The sequence below is a fragment of the Struthio camelus genome, chromosome 5 (genome assembly GCF_040807025.1).
Source record: "Struthio camelus isolate bStrCam1 chromosome 5, bStrCam1.hap1, whole genome shotgun sequence".
Lineage (NCBI taxonomy): Eukaryota > Metazoa > Chordata > Aves > Struthioniformes > Struthionidae > Struthio > Struthio camelus.
The window spans coordinates 43,577,580-43,592,535 of record NC_090946.1 but is presented as its reverse complement, the minus strand read 5'-3'; the positions used below and the strand labels follow the sequence as shown (position 1 = coordinate 43,592,535).

General features: G+C 40.9%; 1 protein-coding gene across 10 annotated transcripts in view; it reads right to left on the bottom strand.

Moving 5' to 3' along the window:
- The window catches only part of DPF3 (double PHD fingers 3), a 180,367-nt gene that overhangs the window by 158,107 nt on the left and 7,304 nt on the right, over window positions 1-14,956 (bottom strand). The window contains exon 1 of one of the 10 annotated variants that reach the window (XM_068946097.1): window positions 12,852-13,096. The exons of the other annotated variants lie outside the window; for them this stretch is intronic. The gene's annotated coding sequence lies outside the window, so the exon portion shown is untranslated. Of the gene's footprint in view, window positions 1-12,851; window positions 13,097-14,956 lie in introns of those variants that run through there. 10 annotated transcript variants of the gene reach the window in all.

The following is a 14,956-nucleotide window of genomic DNA, read 5'->3' as shown; positions in this document are numbered from 1 at the left end:
CTTAGTGAGGCATGTGAGCTCCTCCCGAGGTGATTCAGGATGGCTCTCACAGCTACCCCATTCTGATCATCCCTGCCGACCGCCCTTACACTCTCTGGTGGTTGCAGTTTCTTCTACTACAAGCCTCTCCTCAACTGTTTCAATCCATGCATATATCTTCCCAGTATCCATCCGTAGTGGCACCTACCAGCAAGTGCCGGAAACATTCAGTAGTATAAAGAAGCAACTGTTCATCTTCTTTTGCCTTCCTATTTGAGATGGGCACTTGGATTCACGTTGTTGCTACCCTTCATACCCAGTAGGACTACTCCATACACAAATACTGAACAGATATGTTAACAGGAGCTGCTAATTCTTTCGCTGCAGCAATGTTCTCAACAGGAACCACACAGTCCTAGCTGTTTCATTTTAAATATGTCTGGAAGTTTATTAGTGACATTTAGAGAAGCTTTGCACAAACACCAAGGTCATCTTCCCACACTTCTGGACCCATAACAGCTCTGAGGCTGAGGACTGAAGCAATCCCTGCACTTAAGTCCCATTAGTAAAGGCAATCATCTAGGTCTCCTTGGTTACATTGCCAATATTTGTGTTTCAACTCCAAAGATCTCTCAAAAGTTAGATTTCTAAGAACTAAAAGGTTGGTATATAAAGCAGCACCTCAGAGCTTCCTCCCAACTGTTGAAAGCTGTGTTAGTACTTAGGTAGTGCACTGAAGAAGATGGGCTTTTTCATGTCTTTTAGCCAATGTGTACAGTATCCTGGAAACATCTACAGATGCCTGAGTAAGAGCCTAATATGCAATTCATTAATCATTCTGTTGACCTACAGCAGCAGCCACTCCTGTGTAAAGACAGGAATCCTGTGTAGAAACCCCAGAGTGGGAACACAGAGCAGATTAGGCGGCCTCCTTCCCTAGTATTGTACACTACAGGGTCTCCCAGGGTTGAAATAGGGCTTATGAGTGAGGAAAGAGAGAAGGCAGGGCTCAGATGTCCATATGCCTCAACTATACCAGAGCAGCATAATGATCACGGCAAATCAGATGCAACAGTATCTAGAGCCAGGAACCAAAACTGCTTCCCAGAAATTCAGAAAACAAGTGGATTCAAGTCATCTCCACTGCCAGATTTTATTAAGGCCAAAGGAGGAAAAGGCTTCAATAATCCATTATAGTTTTACAGTGAGTGTAGAGAAGATTAGGAAGGGAAGTTTAAAGAGCATCGTGTAAGTTTGTTATGTACATGGTTACATACCTGCGGAAACTTGATTTAAGCAACTAGCAGTTACCTTGGATACAACAGCTGGACACCAAGAATTTTAACCACCTCTCCCTGGAATTTGATACCATCTAGCTCAGCTGCAAGTGCTAAGTCAGGTACTGGGGCCTTTGATATATTTAATTTTGAAGCAAAGCATCTCTTTGCCTTTTCAAAGGCCAGGATTCAGGTATCTGAGTGCACAGCATGAGGAGAGGACACCCATCTTATATTAAAGTGCCATCATCTGGCTTTCATTACAAATAATAACTTATAAGACACATCTACACATGATTACAGGAGCAGAAAGAGAGCCACAGGGAAGAGCAAAGGTCATCTATGACAGTAGATCTGAGACAAGACTAGAAAATTCATCTGATAAACAGTGACCTAGTGAGAGCTAAAAGTATAATGCTTTCTCTAGCCAAATCAGACCACTGCAGATCTCCCAGGGGTTAAGCCTGTCAGTTCTAACCCTCCCCTCAGACCAATCAATAACTATAACAATAGGTAATTCCAGTTTTTCCCTACAGAAGGAATTTAAATATAGGTTTTGCTTCTTATCTAGTCTGAAAGAATATCCTATGAACAAACATTGAAGACAGCAAGTTTCCTAACTGCATGTCCATTAAACAAACCAGCATTAAACAAACTTTGCATTCACTCACAACTTATAGCACTGATTTAGCACTTCACAGTTGTGAAGTGTTAATCTCAAACTGCTCTTCAAGGAGGAACATGCAGGATTTCATCTGTTCTTTGCACAAGGAAACAGAGGGGCAAAATGGTACAGAATCTGGCTAGAAACATATAGAAAGTCAATGGAGTGTAGGCAGAAACTGAATGCAAGTCTCTGCACTACCAGTCTGGATCGTGCCATTTCCTCTGTATAGCAGCCAAAGCATATGTTTAATAAACAGGCTGTCTCAGGTTGTTGCAAGACCTAGGTGAACTGGCACACAAACTTCCCCCTAGGGTTGACATGAAGGAGCAAATGTTGCAAAGAACAAAATAAAGCTTTTGTTTATTTAGCCAGTAATCATAATTACATTTTGCATTTCTGGGTCTCTTACTTTGAAACTTCTGAAGGCCTTCCTGCAACAGTGCTAAGTACTATGTGACTGCCAGAGCCCTTGAAACATAAAAAAGGCCATACCAGGTCAGACCAAAGGTCCATTTAACCCAGGATTCTGTCTCAAACTACAGCCAATAAGGAATCCCTAAGGAGGCCCATAAAAATATGTAAAGCATTTTGTGATATTTCCAGCAGAATATACTGATACACTCTCCCAGCCTCTAGCAATTTGCAGTTTGGATATTGTCAACAGCCCTTGAAGGATTTTTCTTCTGTGAAGTTGACACTTTCTGAACCCAGGTAAACTTTAACACTCGCTATATCCCTTTGCAAAGGGTTCCACTTATTTATTTAACATTTTGTGAAAAGTACCCCCTTTTGTTCATTTTGAATCAGCTTCTTGATAGTCTCCTTTGATGTCCTAACTTCCGGCTTCAAGAGAGGGAATGAACATTCATTTCCTATTTGCCTCCTCCATGATGCTCCTGATCTTATACATCTCTCATATATCTCTCAGAAATCTTTCTATGGACTGAAAAACCCAGACGATTCCAATGATTTAATAATTCCTCGTAAAGAAGCTATTCCATGCTTTGGATCATCCTTCTTTCCTTCTCAGTACCTTTTTGAGCTTATTGCATCTTTTCTACGGTAGAAGGCCAAACTCTTCACAGTATTCAAGATGCCGCAGACCATGGATTCACATAGTGTCATAATAATGATGTTTGTTTTCTATTCCTTTCATAATAATTCCTAACGTTCAATCTGCCTCTTTCTTTCTTTCCTTACTTTTCTTTTTCCTTTTTTACAGTTACTGAACACGGCGCTGGATTTTGATAAAACTATTATAACTCCAAAACCTGTCTCTTCAGCGGCAATAACCAGTTCTAAGCCTGTTGCTGTATACGCTAATTTGGAATTGTTTTTTCTCACATGTACTAATTTACATTAATCTAAAATGAACATAATCAGCCATTTTAATCAGCCTAATCATTCACTTTCATGAGGTCTTTCCTCCATACTTCACAGTAACCTGATGTTTTTACAACCTGGAATATACTTAGTATTATCAGCTAACTTTGCCACCTCCTTCTCCACCTTCTTTTCCAGATCATTTGCAAATATCAGGTGGCGCAGGCCTCAGCAGTGATCCAGCGGAGCCTCCATGGGTGACCCGAGAGGACTGACCAGTTGTTCCTAGCCTGTGTTTCCTGAGTTTTAACCAATTATTGTGCCACTAGGCTTCTCAAGGCAGTTCAGTTTCTTTAAAGCTTCTAGAGAGGAACCTTATTTAAAGCCATTTGGAAACCAGGTTGACTGTTACTGTGTTTGCTGAGGGGGAATGGGCTTGGCCACAACTGGAGGAAGGTTCTTCTCTCCAGCTGCAGGCACCATATCCACCCCTCCTACCCCTGCCAGCAGGAAGCAGAGAAGTGGGCCTGGTTCTCCCCCCGGTTCTCCATTCCAGCTCTTCCCTACCTTTTCCTTCCCCATTGCCAGAAGTATGGGCCTTGGCCCCGTACCCTTGGAGCAGCAAAATGCAGTTTTGCTTGCACTGCCAGGAAGTCTCAAGTCACTTTAGATAATAGGCATCAGCAGTTCAAGCAAGCACTGGCACAACCAGAGTAGGTGATGCCTTGTGTAAGCATGCTAAGGAGTGATTTTGCACTATATGTATTTCTATATTACTATACAAATGTGCTACTCAGCTGTAGCCTACTTAAAACAGAAAAACAAATGTCTCACACAAGCATTGTTCCCCGCTTTGTAGCTATAATTTTATTATGAAGTCACTTTTATCACCCTTCAAACAATCTCCATCTGAGCAAAGGTCCACTCACCTCAGGGCTCTGTTTAGTGCTATCTTGGAACAAATAAGGATTTTCATGCAATTCTATAAGCAGGGTGCTAATATCAGCCATGACAATCAGCTTTACTGCAGTACTATATATTTTATAAATATGTAAAAGAAAACACTGAGCGAAATTCAGAGCAGGTCTGTCAGACACCAAAACTATTCCATGTAACTCCTAGGTAAATGGTACTTCCTATGGGTTATCTGCACTTTTGGCCCCTCTCTCGTCTCCCTCTTAATGTACCTCGTCCTGATCCACCCCCGCAGTGTGAAAGTCCATTGATTCCCCCTACTCAGATCAGGAGCCAGTCTACATATAAACCCTTGCATATTGATCAATTCTTACCCACTTCAGGTTTCTCTCCCTCTTGAGAAACCCCTACAGAAGTAAATGCAGACGCCAATAACAGCCTTCCTAAAATAAAGTGTGTTTTAACTGTCAGAGTAGGAACAAAGCAGAATTTAAAGAAAAAAAAAAGATTTGGAAATAAAATCTATTTGTGCCTACCCGGGCTGAATTCAAATCTTCTGCGACGATGCAACAGCAGGTATATCTGTATGTCAGTCTGTTTCCTGCTAGTTACTACCCAAGGGAGCACCACTTTTTCCAGGGAGAGTTCTTCCTTCTTCCTATTTGTTGGGGCTTTTTTGATTTTGTTAATCCAAAACTAGTTTTGGATTAACAGTGGAAACTAGTTTTTGGATTAACAGTGGAGGCTTCTATGCCAGCTGCCCAATTATTACTATGTAACACCCCTTGCAGTCTTCATCTACGAATGCTGTAGGTCTTGTTTTTACCCTCCTGATTTTTTCATTTCCAAAATCAAAAGCATAGTATTAAACTCAGAAATTTTGCAATAAGCATCCTTCACAGACAGCAAATAATTAGACAGCATATATAGCATCCAAAAATATTGCAGAGGGTATCTCCAAAGCTCTTACTGGGAAGATGAAAGTTGCTGAACAGCACCATCCTGAAATGGTTCAGTGAAGTTAAGAAGTGGTTATAACAAACTTCTGGATAGGAATGTACTGGGAAATGTAAAGACCATGGGAATCCATCTTCAACTGCTATCTCCAGACCACTCTTTTCCAGGTCTAAGTATGGAACCATCCAGGAGGGGCACAGAAATAGTTTTGCATCTATCTCAGACTAGGAAGTAACTATCATGCATGGTAGTAGGGCACAAGAGGACCATTTGAAAGCAGAGGGAATTAATCGTACAGTTGGTATTAACATATGGATGAAACATTGCTTTAAAAGTTCAAATAGCAACTGTCAGCTGAATAAAGTTGGCACAATGGCGACAAATGAGTTTTGCAATTGTGCTATTTTTACAATGTAATGTAGATACTGTATAAAAGAACAAATGTTGTGTATATGTTCAATGCCAAACCTAAACCGTTGCTAACAGTGTTGTTATGATGTGATTAAAATGTCACCATCATTACTTGCTGAAAAGAGTTTTATTTTGCTCCCCCAGCAAGTGTTTTTATTACTGGAGCTTTACCAGATATGTTTGTGAGAAAGAAAGGTGAAGGAACAACCCAACTCAAATATTTAAAAGCATTTAACCGTTCTGGCTCATTGACAACTGTACTCTCTCTCTCTGATTTTTAAGAGCTGCTGACGCCTCATGGAAAAAACTTTGAAAAACATGGTATTGAAAAACAATTTTGCCAATGTGTCATATTTTCTGTCTTATCCCTTCCTTTGCTCCTCACTAGTAGGAGTATCTACATGAAAACAGAACCTTGATTCTTTAGGTAGAGAAAATTTGGATCTGAGCTCTGCCAAAGCATGTGGGTGTTTGGATCCTGTCCATTAAAGAGAGACATTCAACTTCAGATCCAGGCTCAATCTCTGAAGCTCACAAGAAGTGCTTAGATCCAGGATTTTGTTCTGACCCATCCCTGTTACTAAGAAGTCATCTGCTGTCTGTCCTGCATATTAAACTACAGACTTCTGCTGAGGACCTCATAGGTGGCAGCTGATATCAACATTTGCTGCCAAATTATAAGCTTAGGGCTCTGCTGAATTTCCTGAGGAGAGGGAGATTCTGAAAATTTAAGGGAAAAAAAAAAAACAGAATTTCCTCTGGTAGGGAGGTTGCCTTGAAATTTGTCTCTCACAGTGACATAATTTTATAGACTTCAGTGAAATCACACTGACTGTCAGTACAAACAAAACAGCACAGTCTTTCAAAAACCTCGCTGAAACACACAGGGCGAAACAGCCCGGTGTGTGCTATTCTGGTGCAGTCCAATAGTCTACATATAATGCATCACAAATGAAAAGCTAAAGTTTTATAAAGCTGATGGTTTTCTTCACATTCAGCGTATTGGAACAACAGATTTCAGTTCAGCCACAGAAGCTCCTGCTGCCTTGTAAGCTTGGAAAACAGATTTACCCCAGATCTCTCACTCTGTGAAGTACTGTGAGTGAAGGAGGACAAACCAACCATCCTCAGTTCACAAAAACACCAAAGCAGACATAATTAAAAAAAAAAAAAAAAAAAAAAGAACTGCATTTCAGTGTGGCCTTGGCTCTCATAATCCCTGATCTAGCTACACTGGGCAAAGCAATGGGAATGCTGGATAGATACCTTCCTTGCGAATGTGCAGGAGGTCACGTTTCTACATGACCTTCCCCCTCATTTTATCAAAACACTTCTACCTTCACTGACATTCACCCCAAGGATGTTGAAGCAAAGCAAGAGAGAAAGACTAGCAAACAGACTTCCAGCCTGCTCCAGGAAAAGCTTTTCATCAGTGGACTTTTCATCAGTGGTAAATCCACCGATGACTGGGATATCTGAGGAACACTGATAGATCTGTAAGTACCTTCGTTTTATATTTCACTGTTGTCAAGTAACAAGACAAAAATACACATCTAACAGAAGACTAAAGAAAACAAAAGTTTGAGAGAAGTGAGCTGACAGTAGCCAAATACACTGGGAGAAAAAAGAAAAACACTACACTAGATAAAGCAGCCTCCAGATTTTTGAAGCGTCCTCAATCTGATCCCCTTGCACTGTGTAGTATCATATTACTAGACGACTTGTTGCATAGACTTCGAAGAGACTACTTAGTTTGAGCAAAGAGACTAGAACTTGCCCCCACAAGACCATGGTCCCTTCTGCTTAAAATTGGAGACAAGGAATAATTGCTAAATGAAATGAGAAAAAAAATTTTTTTTAATAAAACAAAACAAAACTAATTACAGGACTAATTCTCCACTATCTTGCACCTCATGCAGTCATTTACATCTGGGCAAAGTGAATGTGAAACACTTTCAAGCCACAGAAGCAGTGATTTACAGTCACTTCCACTGCATAAAGCACAAGATTGAAGAATCAGACCCTTTCTTACAAACTAAATGTCCTTGACAATGAATGATGAGTGAAATATAGGATGTGTAATTCAACTTGTTTTGGAAAACCGTCAATTTAGAAAGGTTGCCATAAGGCAGCAGCTGTTCTTCATAGAAAAATCTGCTTCTGAACTCCCAAGGTTCTCAAGCCGCAGCCTTGTCAATAACATACAGGGTGCAAAAGATACAGGGTGCAACTAAGGGCCAGCTAAGGCCCTTAGTTTCCTTTCTGGGCAGGAATCCCAGCGTAACAGATACTTATGCATATTCTGTCCTCATTTTATCTAATTACAAATGTCTCTCTAGGGATGGGGAGGAGAAAAGAGGTTTGATCACTTGATTTTAGGTCACTTACGCAAGAGATTGCTGGGATATGCATTGATCCAAAGAGTGCTGTAATATTTTAGAAGTTCCCAGCCCTCTAGTAAAAAAATTCATTTTTTCCTATTATATGAGTTGTTGAAACTGACCAATAGGAAAGGGATGAATCAAATACTGCCATCAATCAGTATAAAGTATGCAAAGTATATGGGAATGTTTAAAATGCCAAGACACTGATTAACAGTATCATTTTTTCCTAAGCATCATCTGTAAATACATTCTTTCTTTCCTATATTATGCACACACACAAATATACACATATGTATACATATGTATACATACACACTGTTTTCTCTGAATGGGATCAATAGCATCAGAGGAAAATTGATTACTGTCAAATGACTTTACTCCACTTTGTGTTGCTCATTTGGGTTTTGCTTAATGGCTGCAAGGCTGAGGAAAGATGCAACATTGTTATACATTGCTGAACTATTAGAAACCACAGCTGGACATGGTCTAATTAGGGGAAATGTTTTAAAATTAAGTGGAATTGCTCCCGCTTGCCCTAGATCAGAATGGTTTGAAGTCTTCTGTAGTCCAAGAGTAGTAGAATTGTACACTTCCATCACTATCACAAAGTTCTTCAAATCTGCTCTTGAGGAGCCCTCCTTAAGCACAGAAGGAGTGGACAGTACAGCAAAACTTGGTACATTTCTTTAAGAGAAAAACACAAAAATTATCTGAAACTCATGTGGAAAGATTGGAGATGTTACTGGCTGAACAATTAAGAAAGGACATCACAATTAAGCAGGCACCCTTCAAGAACGGAAAACAGTAGTAATAGAAGAAAAATAGCATCTTAAAAGTCAAGAAGCGTTGCTATAACGGGGTAACTGCCAAAGTCAAGAGTTAGAACTTGTGAAAGCTATTAAAGGAATAGCAGATAGTCTTCCAACATCAAAATAAAAGAGCACAAAAATTTCAGCTGCTTTGCCGTGAGCATGGGGCATAGATTAAACATAACGTAGGTACAGGCTAAGAACTAAAGGAACGCTGTGCTTCAGTTTGCAGTGGGATAACCGAGGTGGAAGTCACAAAGGTACTCATGCAGTCAAGTCACAAGGCCTGAATAACCTTTGCCCAAGAACTGGGACATGAAACCACATATCTACTAGCAAGTACTTTAAATACGTACAGCAAATCACGGTCAGTACCATATTTCTGAAGACAGTAAGCAAAAGAAAATACCTATTTTTTTTAATTGTTCTAATTTTTTTAATTGACTCTTTAGTCATAGTTTATGCCAGGGTAGCTTGATATCTTGCCTTGATAAGATACTGATATTGTAGATACCTATTTCTCATCAGTTTGGACGTTCCTAAAACATTTGATACAGTACTACATGAGAAACTACTAAATATGGAGAAAAGCATTTGCACTAGAGCGATGATGTTTGAAAAACTATGGAAAGATGCTTGGACACAGGAAATGTGGTAAGAGACAGTAACTGGCTGAAGGGAGGCTACTGCTGAAGTTTCAGAAAGGACTGGCCTAGGGACTGATCTTGTTTAATATTTTCATTAATGACCTCGGCACAAAAAGTAGGTGCGCTGATAAAAGTTAGCCGGCGACACAAGTTCAAGGGACATCAAAGAAGTTAAGAATATTGGAGAAAAAAGAATTAGGTGGAATGAATTCAGTACAAATTTCAATTAAAACTCCAGAGATCATCGGTTCAACAACAAAAAAAGACACAAGAAGAAACGTAACAGTATCAGCCTATCACAGGATGACTATGAACCACCAGCAGGATACAGCTAAAAACAAATGCAAAGGCAAAGTACTCCCAGAAGAAGTAAAAATTAAAATCACTGTTGAGGGCAGCAGCAAGACCTCATGTGCAACACTGTACAATTCTGTCTACTCACATTCAAGAAAGTTGAACGCGAGTAATCCAAGCTGGAGCACAGAAGGTGGAGACAATAACTACTCCAAGGATCAAAAGAAAGGAAAAGATAGCACAGCTAGTTTAGTATATCAAAACTAAGGCCGAGAGGGCTTATAATAGTGTCGTACAAATGCATAATGGTGGAGAGCAAGACATAGAGAGAGCAATACTATTTAAACTAATGACCCCATGCTGGCACCAAAAAAAGGGGTATAAACTGGTCACTAGTAGGTCTAGGCGAGGGATTAAAACGCTATTTCGAGCCATCAGAGCAGTGGGTTCTGGAAACCTCCCAGGAAGAGCAACGGCAACAAACAGTCCAAGCAGGGATTTAAGACAAGGACTCTGCAGTTTATGAAAGGGATTATCTGACATGGTACCAAGGGACTGGACATAAGACCCACGAACTCTCTTTTAAACCTACACTGTTATTAATTGAGCCTCTGTGGCCAATTTCAATCTTGTCTGCTCATCTGGAAGTACCCACACAGGAACCAATTAGTGCCAACTGGGATGGCAGCTTTTATGATATAGTTACCTACCTACTAGATATAGGACCAGGATCACCTACGCACTCAAGACAAGATATTAAAGCCTCTTGCTTTAATAGGTACTCCAGCCCAACCTGAGCTCTGACGGTAGTAGAACACGCAAGAAAAACATGTTCAAGACTTTGTTGTAATCTCTCAAGTGTTTTGCCAAGATACCACAAGCGTCGGTGTCCAAACCATACCTCCAGCTATAGAGACGTGGGCAGAATTCCCTTCAGAGGTGCTCTACACCAAACCCCATGGGGTAGCAGCTGCAGGACACTCCAGCCTTCAAGAGCTCACTACTCATTTGTTTAGCTGCGTCAGCCACCTACCCAGACAACACCTCTAGGCTGTGGGTGCTGCCTGGAACACCGTATGAGAACTGCTGGTCAGCTTAATGAGACCATTTTGACTAACAATACCAAAATGCAAGGGAGGCAAAATGACACAAACCAAAAGAAATATCCGGGTTTACCAAAACCCACTCAGATTAAGACTGAAAATTGCATGCAGTTTTAGTATCAATGTAAAACCTTAACACTCAGCATCTGAGTTGGCCCCGCTTGGAAAAAATAGTGTTTATAAAGACAAAAGCAAAAGGTCAGAGTCCTACAGCCCTGAAAATAGATGTGTCGGAGGAAAAAACCTGACAGGTCCTGATTGATAACCATGCTAGAGGAAAATTGCTGGAGGAAAACTGCTGCAGCAAAGGCTTGTGCAGGGAGTTACTGTTCCAAAACCCTGCTGCGGCAGAAAAGGCACACGTGGCTGCTAGAGCAGGAGATGGGCATGGTTAATTGACTGGGAAAGTTTAGCAGAGATGGAATTAATGCAAAGAACTCAGAGCCCAGGCGTACAATTCTGTTACCAAGGGAAAGAACCATTCGGCTGGAATTGCAATCCACTTTCCGGTGAGAGCCTTTACCAAAGGCAGCATGCTCACCCCTCATCTGTTTCTCCTCTTCCTCTCTGAGGGGTGCGTAAAGGAGAAGGCGGCTGGTAACAACAACCTAGGAAATAGCCTGCACTTTGAAGGCCGGACAGATTTCAACTTTGCAAGGTGTGGGTTTAGCAGTGAGGAATTCTGAAGAAATATCAGGAAATCAGTCCTTCCTTCTCTCATCCCAGTATTTTGTGGATAAGCTAGTTATGGAAACAAAACTACAAAGTTAGGGAGGAGGGAATTTACTTTGAGATCTACTCAGCAGAATACCTGAACTGGGGACATTTGCAAGCTAGTGGGATGAGGAATTTCAGAAGTTACTGAGGAATTCCAGCAACAACATGAAAAAAAAAAAGGGGGGGGGGGAAACAATTATTTTTTCAAATTAAACTGTGCTGCAGAGGAAGATACCAAATAGAGACCACAGACCAGATGACATAGATGATCTTAGGCAGTGACGTGCTGCCAATATTTTGGTAAGTAGCGCCCACGATCATGTTTCTTTCAGCTTGTGTCTCAGGGTTACTCTCCTCAGGAAGGGAGGACCAGATTTGGGAACATGTTAATTTGTTTTGCATTTTTAACTAATGGCAAACTGCAAACTGGCACACAGCTTTACGTAGCCCTGTAAAATAAATCAAGTCAAACTGTTCTCATGCCAATGACTTCATTGAATTCGATGCACGAGTTAAACTGACAATACCGTCTGCTGTGTAGCATGTATGTTTTGAAATGCAGGGAGAGTCTATTTTTAATTACGTGCCACTTAGTGTCATCTGGTTCACTTCAGTGGTAAAATGTTTGTACCCCAACACTGTCTTTATCAGTTCTAGGCATATATCACTGCCTTTAGAGATGGCTTAGCAATATTCATCAGTGAATTCCCTCCATCAGAATTAGGAAGATAGTCTCAACTCAGTCTTCCACTCTTCTTCCATATCCCCAGTTTCAGTTTGGCTATGGAACTGCTACCAAGGAAGGCTTCCCATTCACTTTCAACATATCACTCATCTGTTGTCTAACACTGACCACCAAAAGCAAAGCAATGTGACTTCTCTACCTCTGATTCTGCCAATGGTTCATGGTGGGGCCTTACCCATTCAGTGTATGTCATTTCTCCCATCAGAAGAACGGAGAAAATCCTGCAACGTGGATTGGAATGCTTACTTTAAGCACGCTTATTTTCCTGCTCTGGCATGGAAGTGTCACATACTTAATATTACAAATAACAAATAGTTTTCCTAATTCTTTTATCCTGCACCTCCTGCAATCTTCACTGTAGGATATGCAAAAAGAAAAATCCAGCTAGGACACGCTTTGTATAGTTGCCTTCTGCTCAGTCTGAAGAAATCTCACTTGGGGGAGTTATTCACAATAGGCAAAGGGAGTCTTTTACTGGTAAAGAGGGACCCTCATTTAGGCCTGTATTCATATACAGGAAGTTAACTACATTTTAACAGCATGTAATTACATTAGTGCCTCCTTTACTCAGCATGCTTTGCATGAGAGTCATACCTGACTGTGAAAATAAACTCGTGACTTACCCACACCATACAAGAAGTCAGGGGTCAGATGTAATCCAGTAGGCTCTGATCTGCCATGCTGTAACCACAAAACAAAGCTGCCTTGCCCTGCGCACTGACACAGAGCACAGAAGTGAGTCTTCCTCTGAAACAGCACCAAAACGCATCACCTTAAACTCCCCACCTTCCTCCAAAACACTGCGTAGATCATAGCGAGTCCCAGTCCAGAAGCCATTAAGAACACTCCTCCTTGTTCTGTCTGAGGGGCCTGAAATAAACGTTTCATTTGGGGAAATGACTCAGGAAGAACATGTGAGGAAGCAGAGCAACAAACAACAAATAAGGTGGATATAAATCCAGATAAAATATTAAAATCATTAAAGGGTTGCTGCTCCCTGAAGGTTGGAAAAAACGAAGAGAGTTAATTAAAAGCAATCTCCACACAGTGCTGAGCCAGCCTGCCCTGATAAATCAACAGCTAGGACTGTGCTTGTAGAGGTCAATGGGGGAAAGAGGTTGGGAGGCGGGGGAGAGGAAAGCTAAGAGAAGATAAAACATTTAGCTGAGACTATCAACAAAAATGAATCAGAGCTGGTGACACGAAACTGAGGGAGGAGAGAAGGGTTTTCCACATATTCTTCACCAAAACTTTTTGGTTAGATTTTTGCCTGAGGAACGTCTGTTTGCCATCGACATTACACCAACTAGCCTGATGAAGTTACTCTTCATTTGTAGCAGCGTAGGAGAAGAGAGAGAAGCGAGGAGTCTTCAGGGCTCCATTCTCCCTGGGGAGGTATTACCATCACATTCATCCACATGCCATTTGACCTCTGAGGACTAACATCACCAAAATTAAGAGGGGCACATCCTTGGTAAAGAAGCACTTTCTAAAAATCAAGGTTTGGGAGTCAGTCAGATATGATGAAGCAGTAAAAGAAGCATCTCAGCGCTGCAGCTGAACCACACCTGAGGAGAAAGAGCTCATCGTGGAACGCTTCCATCACCAACCCTTATCCATCACATCCTGCAAGCCTCTTAACCTGTACTGGCCCAACTATAAAAGTTGCTAACCTCTGGATGAAAATTGTGCTCCTGATTTGTTCCGTATTTCACATCAACAAGCACATGCTGATGAATTGAAAACTGTAAGGATAGAGAGTCCATAAAAAACACAAAAACCTACAGCCTTCAAAACACCCTTCAGCAGTTTAAAAAAAAAAAAAGCCAAAATCAGGGAAAACTTGTAGATACAAGTGGGCTCATGTTATAATTTCTGTTATGGGACACTGGTATATAATTTATTTAAACACTCAACAGGATAGCAGCCACAAGTACCATGCATTTTTTATTCATGGTCAAGACCAAAGGAACTTAGCAGTTAAACAGCTTTCTGAACCACTGTTTCCATTATTCCTTCCTCAGACTGCATAGGTTTTAAAGTAATCAGAAACATAAAATATATTTGTGCCCATCAGTGACTAACCACAACCTGTCAGGAAACAGTACTGGGGCTAAAATACTTGAAGAGTCACAGATCCATGGATTACTTTCCTCAGGTCTGGACTGTTTTTGCAGGAAAGGGAAATATGGATATTATCTTTCCCTTAATGAAATAATATTAACTTTGTGTCTCCATTGTAAGTTTCCCAGTAGCGTAGTTCACTGGATAGTGAACTACCTGGGATATGACCACAGCCATTTCAACTTTTCTCCCAGCTCTGTGACTAAGCACACATTAGGCTATAGATCCATGAGACTGCAAAGGCGCTAGAAACTGCAAAGTTCCTAGAACTAGATCAAAAATTTCAAGGCCACATGACATAAAGCACTGAATTGGTGTTCACGTGCTCTTCTAAAACATGAAAAATAACTCAAAAATTTTGAGGAGGTCATTTTGTTCCAACAGGCACGATCTATTTTCCTGTGACTATCGGGGAGCCAACTCAAAGCATAAAGGAGCATAAGCACTGCATTCTGTTTTGGCAGCAGTAGCATGTCCGCATCTGATCAGACCAAATCTGCACTGCCAGCTGATACGGTAGGACAGACCGGAATTAACCAGTGTAGGACATGGCCTTATTTCACAGCTCCGCACTTGATTTTGCTTACACCATCCAAACTATTTA